Here is a 12,421-nt window from a genome sequence, read left to right as displayed (position 1 = left end):
AATGTGATCCATAAGAGCAATGCTGCGTGGGCTCGGAGGGGTTTGCTGGTAACAGAGGCGTGGCATTCCTGACCTGCTGAACAAATACCAGCCATATTCTTCGGTTTGGATCTGAACAGTGAAAGCATCAACGTGGGAGAATCCAAGTGAAAAAGCAAGGCTTGTGTCTGGTAGGGAGTACCTCTTGGGTTCTTCCAGGACATGGGAGACACACGGAGTGCATGAACTATTTGCATTCTTTAGAAATGCTACACAGGCTCAGAGGAGCTCTACTCTGGGATCTTGATTTCCGTCTGGGAGGACTGGTCAGAGACTCTCCGAACTCAGTGTTTACAGAGAGTGTTTACCTGCCTGGTACTAAAAAACCCTGCCCACAACTGCTGCCACCTTTTTGATCTTTGAAATGAGGATATTTACCTGTAGCTGCTATTCATCCCTTGCCCTAAGGCCCAGCTGTACATAGTGTTTTCTTTACATGCGGTGCTCTGCTTCAAATGCAAGGCCTGTGGCTTCTCATGGCAACAGAAAGAGTTGCTGCTTGAATATTTTTTCTGTAGTAGAGTTAATCACCCATAAACTTTACAGCATGAGGCATCGAAGAATGTTTTGCCTCCTAGTAACTGAAAATTAAAGGCATTGCAGACATTAAAACCTTTTCAGACTCTGAAAGACTTAGGATGGCACAGAAGGACTCAAGTCAGTCAAGTGTTTTGCTGAGTTGACAGAAAGAACCAACTTCCTCATTAAACCACAGCCGCTGGCGGAGGAGTTTCACTAACAGGTGTAGTAACTGAAATAACTTCAGGCAGACATCTCTGTGAACAACAGAAAACAAATGAGCAGTGTCCCTGTTACTTTGCTAAACCAACGTCAAAGCTGAGGAAAAGGTTTTGGTTGCAGAGATATCATCATGACTATTTTTGGTCTCATTTAATTTTTCATTCACTGAACATTTCCTTTATAAATAGTTTCAAAGATGGTCTGCTGTTGGTATATTCAGTCAAGACTTATTTATATTATTTGATCTTACTGAGAAATAAATAACATTCCTTCATTGCAAATAGCATATAATTACCTTCTTAACAATTTTAAAATGGAAAAAACACAACATTCTGTCTTCCCTGGTGGAGGAGTGGTTCCTTCATTTAGATTATAGGGTTTTAGATTTTGTCTGTGAATGCACTATGATTATAGATGCAAAAAATAATTGAAGTCCAAATATATACGTTTTGTATTCCATTATGAGGATTGTGGTTGCTTCTACTGCTGCAGCATCTGTGGGGAGCTGCAGCCAGAGTTGGAGTTTTGCTGTATCGGATTCAATGTAGACGTAGGAAAGAGCCCCGAAAGAAGTCTTTTGCTCTCAGTGCAGAACTTAATTGAAAATGTGATGAGTGTCTGCTGAATTCCTAGGCCTTGCAGTTCCATTTTCCCATTATAGGTAAACGTTGTGAAAAGTCAAAGCTGTAGGGAGAGCATGTGTCTGCTGAACTCTGCAGGCATGTGACTGGACAGCAAACTCCTGCTGAACTGTTTGCTAAACAGGAGACATGTTGAATGAGGAAGGCAATGTGAGATACTGCATGTGCTGTTTCGTTTGATCCATTCCTAGAGATTGTGAAGTGGAGCAGCCAACGCCGGAGATGGACCTTATGGGATGTTATTTTCTAAGTTGTGTGCCATGGATGTGAATACATCTCCATTGCAGATCCATACCTGTGATGTAATGGAGAGAGATTAGGCAAGGACCGTGCTTTTGCAAATTAGAAATATAAATCTATCTTGGGGCTTAAAAATGAGTTCCCTGAATAGATGACCTAGGTTAATAATGTGCTGGAAGGAAGGAAAGAAGAAAGGAGGGGAAGGAGGGAGATTAATATCCAACATTTGTTGGTAGTGAGGCTGCTAGCCAACGTTCCTACTAACAAAACCAGGGTGGAATGAAAGAGCAGGATACCCTACTCAAATGTATGTAATGTTGTCACTGCATATGAAGAGACATGCTTGATTAAGCATGATACCTTACCTGCAGGTGCATCTCATCTCATAGCAAATGAAACTGTCTGTCTGGTTGGAGTACGGGGTGACTGGAGCATGCAAGGGAAGAAACTCAAAGATGTGGGTTGGTTGTGCAACATCTTTGATTGAGGGGTCAGAAAGTAACAGATTAAACATCCTACTGAAGTCCCATGACAGTGCCAGGTACTGACAGAAAAGCCAGAGTATCCTCCTTCCTTTCTGTAACACAGCTGACTTCAGAGTTATACCAATACAATTTGGGAATAAGCAAGAACAGATTTTAAGTCTTAGTCTGTTAAGTGCTTGGAGGTATCGTTTTTTTGTTACATGTGCACACAGAAGTTCAAGTCATTATTGCAATCTAATTATTTACTTAAAAAATTATCAAGATCTGTGGTTTTGCAGATTGTAGTCAGCTCATTACTGAGCCATTAAGAAACTGGTTCCAGCAGCAGGACTATTAATGAGCTTGCTTCAAGTAGTGTGTGTCTTGTGATTACTTGGCTCTCTGCCTCAGTTTAATTAAGATTTTAAATTTACATACTACTATTCAACCATATGTTGCCCTAGTGTTTACAAAGGTGAATAGATTCTATTGTCCACATTTTATAGGTCAGGCCATGGTGTCATTTTGGGGTCAAGGGACAAGACTGAAGCCACTGATCCCCTGAGGCAGTCTGGATCTGTTGCTCAACCTGCAGGGTGGCATTTCTTCTGTAGAGCTGAGAAATGATTGGGTAGACGTTGACAAACATGGAATAAAATAATCACAATAATAGTATTTACTAGAACTGTAGTACCTGGTTTAATGTATTAATTGAGATTCACAACAATCGCAAAAAAGCTTCCTATCTATAGAAGTACAGTGGCCTATTAAAGAACTTACCTTTGACAGGAAACTGATGAAAATATTTGAAGTGGTTTCTCAGAGTCTTAAAGAAACAAAAAAGATAATTACATAAGAAGAAACACTATTGTTCCTCCTGTCTTACACTGTCTTTGTATTATCAGCAGTTATTTGATGTTCTAATCTTGCAAGTCCTGTGAATACGAGCAGTCATGAGTAGCATGAGCAAAGTTTGCTGAAACAAATGAGCCTGGAAAGGTCAGATCCCTGCCTTGAATAAATAGGTATAGATGATAATATTTCTGTTTAATCTCCTAGGTGTGGCATGCTGCATAGAAATGCAGCTGCTCTTTACTGACACTTCGGTTTTTGTTATTAATTTTTAAATAAAATGTCCTTCTTGCTGTTTCCCAGCTCTGTGCTCTACTTACTAGTGTGTTTTTGTAAGACTTTTTGCTCTATTTTATGAAGGTGGAAGGTTGAATGAGTTATCAGTTGGGTATGTGTTCACCCACTTTCATAGTGTCGAACCTCTGAAGAAAATTGTTGGCATGGGAACCTTCCCCAAGACATTTGACATTTCAAATAATATGCTGTGCCAAGCAAGAAGTCACTCCTCAAGTCTATCTCTACCATGCCCCCATTTTTGTTGTGAAATAGAACATTAACATTATCGGATTTACAGATATATGCAGCAGGAAGTTCTTCCATGTTTCTGAGGTTACGACTAACTAAAGATAAAACCCAGGCATGTAAAGACATTGAGCACCTCTTTCCTTGCTTTTCTCTCCCAAGATGTCTCTGCAGAGCTGGATACCTGCCTTCCACCAGTTTAATTAGACATTCAACTCCCTGCTCTGCTTCCTTGTTCTTCCCAGTGGACTGATGAGACACACAAGCATTTGAAAAATCAGGCAGAGATCTCCAGACTAGTTACAGCTATTTAATTATCAGATTATGGATAAGCAAGTGCTTTCAGGTACTCTTGGTACCTTCCAGAGGTAGCAGCATAACAGTAAACCACCCCAGGATCTGTCTTAAGTTCTGGTAAATGGTCTGATCAATGCTAGCTCTAAATCAAGAGAGCCAGCAGCTTGCCCTGTTCTCAAGTTGTGCCTATCACAGTAGTGACATACCAGAGATTATTTTTGCTGTTATTGTGTTTATTCTTACAAATGAAAAGACAAATATGACACAGAGATGTAAAATAGGTGTGGAAAAAGTCACAGAAAGTACCTTCGTGTCACTTTTGAACTACAAGTCGCCTACTTTAAATAAAAAATAAGATCCTATTGACACTATTAAGGAGTGAATAGTTGGTGATCCTACAGCTTTCTAATGTTGTGTCTGATCTCTGCCTGATCACTCCATACTTACAGTTGGCATATCGAGTGAATGAAAGGAACATTCAAAAGTAAAGGAAATCACATGGTTTCACAAACCCTGGACTCCTGTATACAACCACATCTAGATTCTGCACAATGGTTTTGTACCCTTCTTCAGTATGTGGAGTATTCTTCCTTCTCCTGATTTTTGAATCAAACCCTCTCCTTCAACTGCTTTTTCCCTTAAAGAAAAGGAATAAAAATAATAGCAGTGATTATGAGAGTAATTGTTAATTACTTGCATTTTAAAGCACTGACTCACTCCTGTAATGCAGTTAACAGTCTGTAGAAGACACAGAACTCCTTTTTGTTTTAAAGAATTGTTGGGATTGCTGTCCTTGCTTAGAGGACATGCCAGTACAACTCTCTGACATCCCATGGAGCAGACAGAGGCTGGGGGTGTGTGTGGTCAGCCTGAACTCGTGCAGTGGGAGTTGCAGCTTTGCCAGGTCCTGCCATGGATGATTTGGAAATTCTTGCTGTGCTACCAGGAAAGGGAGTGGGAGGGTGAAAACATGACTGTAGGCTTGGGGTTACAAGGACTTAGGGAGTTTTTATCTGCCATACAGTGCACTCAGTGACTTTGCATTTCTACAATCCTTTTGCCTTCATTAGTCATATCCCTTTGTTGACCCATCATTAACCACTTGCCATCATTAGTTGCACTGTTGGTTCTGACCCTGTTTCAGAGTTCAGGCATTAGATAATGAGAGCCTTCCCAGCTTGCTTAGCTTTGGGTCATTTCTGAGCAACACGAAGTACCTAGAAGAAAAAAGTAAAAAATAAGAGAAGACATCTTTCTGAGATGAATCATGGAAAGGGTAAAGCCTCACAAGAATGGACCATTCTTGGACAAAATACAGTGTATCATATCCACTGTGCATTATGGGGAGTATGAGGGAGGTGGTGCCATTTCTTCATGCATAGACCCAAGACAATTAATCAAACATGTACAAAGGAATGTTCTGACTACTCATTGATTACGAAATGACAATGTGATAATTCTGATTAAAAATTGTAAACATACTCTCTAAATTCAGCCTAATACTTCCAAGCAAAACCACTCAAATCATTCCCATTTCTACAGAGATTAAATCACACACCTTGGTCACATACTTTCCCCCCAGGTGGAAGTTCCCATAACAGCTGTTCCATCCATGACATCTTACGGTTCTTATTGTCTGGAACAATGCTATGGAGAGAGAGAATGAATTGCCCATAAATCTAAACAGCTCAGGAGCCAAATCCCTTTGACATTTTGTATTTTTCAGTTCCTCTGTGTTTGTCGGTCTGTGTCAAATTTGGAAAGGTTGCGCCTTGCACTGCTGTGATAAAGGGCATTTCAACTGAGATCTGGTGTTTCCTCAAAGAACTGGATGTGTGAGCTGGAAAGTCCCTAAGCAGTGGCTGTTTCTCTGGTTTAGTCTCACAAAAAAAAAGAAATGAGAGGACAGGTTGGGTTTATTTCTTGCCAGCTTTTCTGCCAGACATGAGCAGCTAAGAAAGAGCAGGGCCCACATTCAGCTGGCTCAGTCAAAATCTAGGGGTGAACTTAGGAACCTCACCCCCCTGTCTGAAATCTGAGATCAGCCCAGAAGAGATGGATAAGCCATGGTGAGGGCTCATACTTAGTTTTTATTTCCTGATTTTTTGTCCCATCACGATAAAGGTAGATGGGTTACAGGTCTCTGCCAGCAGCGATACAAGGCATGGGCTTGATTGTATTCAGGAAGAGATTGCCTTTTAGCATCGTACTCCAGGTTGAACTACCAGTTCCTGAAGGAGTGTGCTGAGAGGATAGACCTTAAAATACTCATGAAATATTTCTAAAATTCATAATTATTTGACCTGTGCAAATTGTTGGACTCTAGTCTGCTTTAAAAATACACCTTTTTTTTTTTTAAATTATTGTTTTCTGTACTTTGAACCCCAAGAATTTCACAGAGGCTATGAGCTCCTGTAGAAGCGTGGGCTTCTCTCTGTCTGGTTGGGTTGCTCTGTGTTTCACCCCTAGGTCCTCCTGGGCAGTTCATTCTCCCAAGACTCCCTTCTGGAGCAAGCCTGATTTTTGCCCTGAAAAGGAAAGCTGGCTATGAACCCAGAGAGAGGAAATCGCCCGGGCTAAACCTGGCTTTGCTGGGAGAACCCTTTCCGTGCAGCATTGCATGCAAAACAATAAAACCATAGTGTAATGGATATAAACTTACATGAGGATTAGTCCATCTAAACATGATATTTAGCAAAGCTGCAAGCACAGATGTCTTTTTATTCCTAATCTAGCTAAGCCCAAATGACATAAAACGTTAAACAAACCTAATACTCAGGCACAGAGATACCCATTAAAGGAGGGTTTATATGATTGCAATTTAATTCTTCTTCTACTGACGTGAGTTTATATATGGAATAACGTGACTGGCTCATGCCAATCCGAGAATCGAGACCTGGCGCTCCATACCCGCCTTCAAGGTAGGTGGAGGGTCATATTTTTTAGTGCCAGCAGATGGCATTCATACGCTTCGGGATTCCCTGCTCCGCACTTCCCAATGCAGCATCTTCCCCCTCAATAGAGACCGAGTCCCTGACATGAGAATATCTCCCAAATTGGTAATGAACTTTGTTTTTATAAGGCTAGGAGTATTTCCTGTACCTTGTCCAACTTGATAAATTACTGGACTGTGAGTATTAGATCTATTATCCCAGAGATTAAAATTGAAGTCAAATTTCACAGAAATTAACTACTGTGTACAATGTCATTTCCAAAACACTCTGGTGAAAGCTTGGAGGTTTTCAAGCAGCTGCTGTCTCTTTCATACGAGTTTTTCAAAGCTATTTAATTATTCTGAGTTCCTTGGATTGAGCAGAGCATACACATTATCTAGAAACCTAAAGATTTTACAAACTGAATAACTGCTGCATTTATTGAGGATTACCATGGACAGTTTGCTTGGAGGAAAACAGCAACAAAGCACATTAGAAGCAGTTTTCCAAGAGACCAGAAAGACACTACTATGTTCCCAGTTTTTCAAGGTTCACAGACAATACTAGGAAATAGCTGAGGTTTGACTGTCCACTCATTTCAGCTTACATAGCAACGTATCTCAACAGAAGGAATTAAATATTAAAACAACTCTGACATGACAAGAACTGCTGATAACCTACTAGAAAGCAAAATGATTGGTAAGCCTCACAGAAACCACCCAACCAGATACCAAAGGACAAACTGAGTATTTGAAACACTCATAAATGTAATATGAGCATACATTACTTCTGCCCTCTGTGCATCTTCTAAAGAACACAGTACAGGGGAAGACCCAAGTTCTGCAGTAATATTGGACTGAAATTATTCCTAATCTCTTTAGGAGTGAAGATTTTATTATCTTTAGTGAGTTCAAGACTAGGCTGTATATGAGCTGATAAATTCAAATGCCAGACTGGAAGAAGATAAAAGCTCCCTCAAACTTGCTGAAGATATTAATTGGTAAACCCATTGTTACTGTAAAAGCTCTAAGAGAAAAACCTGTGATGGAACTGACACTGAACGGTGCAATACTTGTGTATAGAGCTAGATGGCTGCAATGATGCACGAAGAATGTCCCGATTTGCTAATTCACTGTGGATGCTACTTTTGTTTTATACTTTGCTTCATGTAAAACAATAATTTCTATCTTCATTTTCTTGACATTTTTATTAGGTACAAACTCCATCTGCTTTTGTCATCTGATTCTTCTAAATAAAGTTAATTGGCTTTAAGATTTGCATCAAATGACTTTGAGCAACAACAATTTTAAGCCAAGACTATTTCATTTTTAAGTAAAACATTCAGACTATATTTCTTCTACATAGCTGCTTCTTCAACTAGAAAATACAGGAAGAAGTTAAAAAAAATTAAGGTAACTACACATATTTAGAGAAATTTTTAAAACAAATTTTCTGGCAGGCAACCTGGTTTTACCATCATTTTATAACCTTTCAGAATATTATCTCTCAGGAACTCTCTCATTACCTTAGGCAGTAAATTGGCACAAAGAAAAACTTAACAAAAAGATAAGCAAAGCTATGGCGGGCGTGGGAGGGAGAACACATCTTAGTAGCTTACACAGGCATTTCAGAAATTTTTTTGGGGGAAGGGGTGTGTTCTGTGTTAGTTTAAAAGATTAAAGTTTGCAATCTGCACTGAGAGGAGAGTTCTTGCTAAAGTCTGTATACCAAAGCTGGCTGTGAATTGAAGAACTGTTGTAATTAGATTACTGTAAATACAATAAGAAACTCACTCCTGGTGGTCTGGGGAGGGGTGTCATAGGGCACTAGAGAATTGTGTTGGCAGGATTTGGGACAGTTTGACTGAAAGCAGAGAATACAATCTCGAAATCCTTTTAATCTTCCCCCCTTCCCCACTTCTTTGGGGATTTGTTTGTCATTAAGTAACAGTCAAAAGATTAAGGAAGTATAAAATGACATTAAAGCTCACAAGTACTTCTATAAAATTATCAGTGCTAGTGTAGTCTTCAGCAGGGCTTGCTTCTGCCAAGACTTTCTAGAGCCAGGCAAAATTAAAAGAAAAGAGGCAGGCAGGCACAAAAGCAAGCCCCGTGAACGTGGGCTGGAATACCACTTCTCCTGCTAGCGCTTCGAACGCGGAGCCTCGCAAAGCGCGGAGGCTGTTGCTATGTGTCTGGGCTCAACAAGCTTAAACTTTGCATGGCCCATGCTAAACTAATTTGAGTCAATTTGTCTACATCATTTCAACAATCGTTCTGTGCATTTTGAATCGTACATACAACACTGCATGATAAAGGCCCACCGAGCAGATGCCGACTGCTCATTCTGCCGTGGTCTGGCTGTTGCTAGTTCTTCACCATGGTTTCTCCATATCCTAGTGACAATGTTAGTTTTTCGATGGTGAGGTTAAGTCTGTGCCTGGCTAGTTAAGACTTTTCTTTACAGAGGACAGATCCTATAACAACTGCCAGCTTTAAGCATGACCTTTAAAAATGAAACGAGGGAGTGTTAACTGGAGTATTTTTTTTTGTTTGTTTTTAATCTCCCAAGGGAGTTCAAAGGAATACAAGGAGATTTTGCAAGTAAAGTTTTAAGCCTGCACGAAAAAGAGACACCAATATCAGAAGCTGTTATCATAGGACAGCTGATCTAACCTGCTTACAGTTAAATAGTTTCAGTGTAATGGGTTTTGTCTCATTTGTAAACATGTACTTTGTAAGACAGTTTAATTTTTGAAACTGAAATCGAGAAAAGAAAAAAGAATTAAGGCAACTCCACTCTATGCCTAGGTAATGTAACAGGGCTGATCTGCAGTTGGTGCAAATCAGTATAGCTGCAGAGGGAATTAGCTGCATTATCCCATTTTCCACCAGCTAAGGATTTAGTCTTTGAGAACATCATATTTGGAGAACTCCAGTATTTCATGAGTAAAAGAGCAAGAAGTAGCAGTAAAAAATATACCACATTCTCATGTGTGATAAATCCCTGCAAGAGGCATTAAAATCCATGTGTTCTGTAGGGAGAGAAAGCCTATAATTAATGTTTTTATTATTCTTGCACTGGCTTGATAGTTCCTCTGCAAGCCTCTGCTGAAAAAGGATTACCTGGTGAGTCTTCCCAATTTGGAGCCCTGGTAACTCCAGGGACAGGGTGGTTGTTTTTCTCTCTCTCTGACAAACTACTGAGCATTTTTTGCTAGACCCACTTAATGTGGCAGCCATTTTCCTACAGCAAACTTTGAGATAATTTTCAGTTTTGACTGTGTTTCCAAAACAACATAACTCTGCCCAAATTGTCAAAATCTGAGTTTGTATTAAACTTTACTGGTTTAGGGTTTTTTCCCCCCTTTTTTTAAAAACAAACAAACAAACAAGCCCTCCTAAGATATTTAGGGTAGCCTCTCTGTGTTAACCAGAATTTTATTCTGATGAGAAATAAACAAGGATATCTTGCCTAAGGAGTCATTTTTTTTCCTGTCACCGGAAAAATGTCAGTGAAAATCTTTCAGTGAGGTCCATGTTTTGGGATGCAGAGGCTTCTTTTTTTTTTTTTTTTTAGTGTTTGCTCTCCAGATGATAAAACCAGAGAGATGGGAAACATGGATAGCTCTGAAAAAGAGCTCAGAGGCTCTTTTTTAAATCCACATCCTCCGGGCGTGCGCTCATTGCATTTTGATTTGAATTTTAGGGCTCAAAATAAAGTTCAGTACTTTATTCAAATTCAAATGAACTGTGCTACACTCTGGCAGCCTCTAAGGCTGTGGCAGGCCTGCAACCCCTCAGAAAGTGGAGGGGGCAGCTAGAGCTTGCAGACTAAATCCTGACTGCCCTGGGACAAAGATATTCTCAAATCTCTCTTTTCAGGCAAGCTGAGCAGAGCAAAGGTGCACATGAAGATCCGAGATGTTCCTTCCTGCAGTCCTACAGCTAATAAAACTGCGGCAGAGAGCTGTGCATTAGAAAAGCTGGGTCTGAGTTTGGGCTGTAGGAGTGTGACAGCATTATGGTAGTTCCTGAATTTTGATGGACACACTGGATGTAGACACTGGGCTAGAGAGCTGAGCTCCCCTAGGAGATCCACGGGAACAGAGTATCTGCCGCTGTCTATAGGGTCAGTCACTCAAATAAAAGCAAGCTGATTGTGGAAGGGGTTACCAAGAGACTTTGAAAGACAGTAGCAGGGATAAATCTGAATGTAAACAGCATGTGTTTATATGATAAATGTGGGAGATGGTGACTGTCTAAAGTTAGAAAAGGAGCTGGGTACTTCAAGCTGTACACCTCCACCCAAAGGGCCACCTGCAGCTCTGGCCTGAGACTTGACTCCCTTCGTAAAGCCTCTGGAAATTACAAAAGACGGAAATCTGCTTCTGTTTTTGAAGAGGGGTAACTGAAGTGAGAAAGCTATGTCATATCCCACGCTCTCCCGGGCATGGGTGCCATGACAGGTACAGCTGGTCTCATGGTAGAGCAGTATTGCCCACCCACGAGGCCACTTTGGGTCCCACATGTACAATACAGTTCAGCACAGGAAGCCTCCATCCAGACAGATATCCTCCTAAAACAGGTGTTTTCCTTTCAAAATATTACTACTTAAACAATTTACGCTTCTCAATAAGCACTCCCTTTCAGACCACTGATACTCCTGGTATCAGTAAAGATGTTCATGTCAGTAATTAAAACAGTCATCTGAGCAGCCATCCCCTCTAAGAACTACCTGGGGAAAAATTTTACCTTATTTATAATGCTGTTTAACCCACCTTGATTTCCCAGCCAGTAGATACCAGAGAGAAGAGGAAAAGCAGGTTACTATAGCAGGAGTTAGTTATTAATTATCAACCCACAAATTATGCAACATCCATAAAACTTGTTGAGGGAAAGGTGTCTGGCCTTGGGCGCTCTGCTGGGAGCCTGCAGGACCCGAATCATTCTGTTCCTGACTTACCCCTCCTGACGTGGGAACAGTCACAAACATCAGGACAGAAAAGGCAAAAATGTGCCAGATTTTTTTCTGAAATGGAAGAGATCCCCATAGGGAGCCATGGGCCGCCAAAGCCAGTCTCAAACAGTGCTTTGTTCCAGCAGCTCCAGTGGGAACAGCCCTGTGAGAGTGCCAGGGCAGCGCTGGCCTTGCGCTCTGCTCTGGGCATCAGCCTCTTCAGCAGGCTGGGATTACAAAATATGACAGGGAACATCTATCCCTAGTAAAGAATTTAAAAGTAAGGGGCTAAGACCAAACAAGATTAAAGGCACAGGTCTTTGTTTCTTAGTTTCCAAACAGAGATGCAGCTGATGGAGGCACCTAAAAGAGATTTTTTCAAGCATTTTATATGGATGACCCAGGGTTGGGTCATGCATGGACATGGAGGTCCTCAGCTTGGTAAGTGACCTGAGGGGAGACACAAGATCCCCAGGCCAAAAATGCTTTTGACCTGGAGCAGCCCACCATGGCCACTGAAGCAGGAAGATCACACCTTGTCCAAGGCACTGAGATTTTTGCCATGAGCCAAGATTTCAGCAGCAAGCTCTCCCTGTAGCCTGGCAAGGCTAAGATTTATGCTGTAAGCAAGTTCTAAGTTCTTTTCTGCCAGCGTTGCAGCCAGCTTGCTGCAGGCCAGGCTGCCACTGCAAGGTCACAGGGAGATTTGGAGCTGGGATGAGGGAGAGAAATG

The sequence above is a fragment of the Pseudopipra pipra genome, chromosome 5 (assembly GCF_036250125.1).
Source record: "Pseudopipra pipra isolate bDixPip1 chromosome 5, bDixPip1.hap1, whole genome shotgun sequence".
Taxonomy (NCBI): Eukaryota; Metazoa; Chordata; class Aves; order Passeriformes; family Pipridae; genus Pseudopipra; species Pseudopipra pipra.
The sequence above is the reverse complement of the archived record's forward strand: the minus strand, read 5'-3'. Positions refer to the sequence as shown.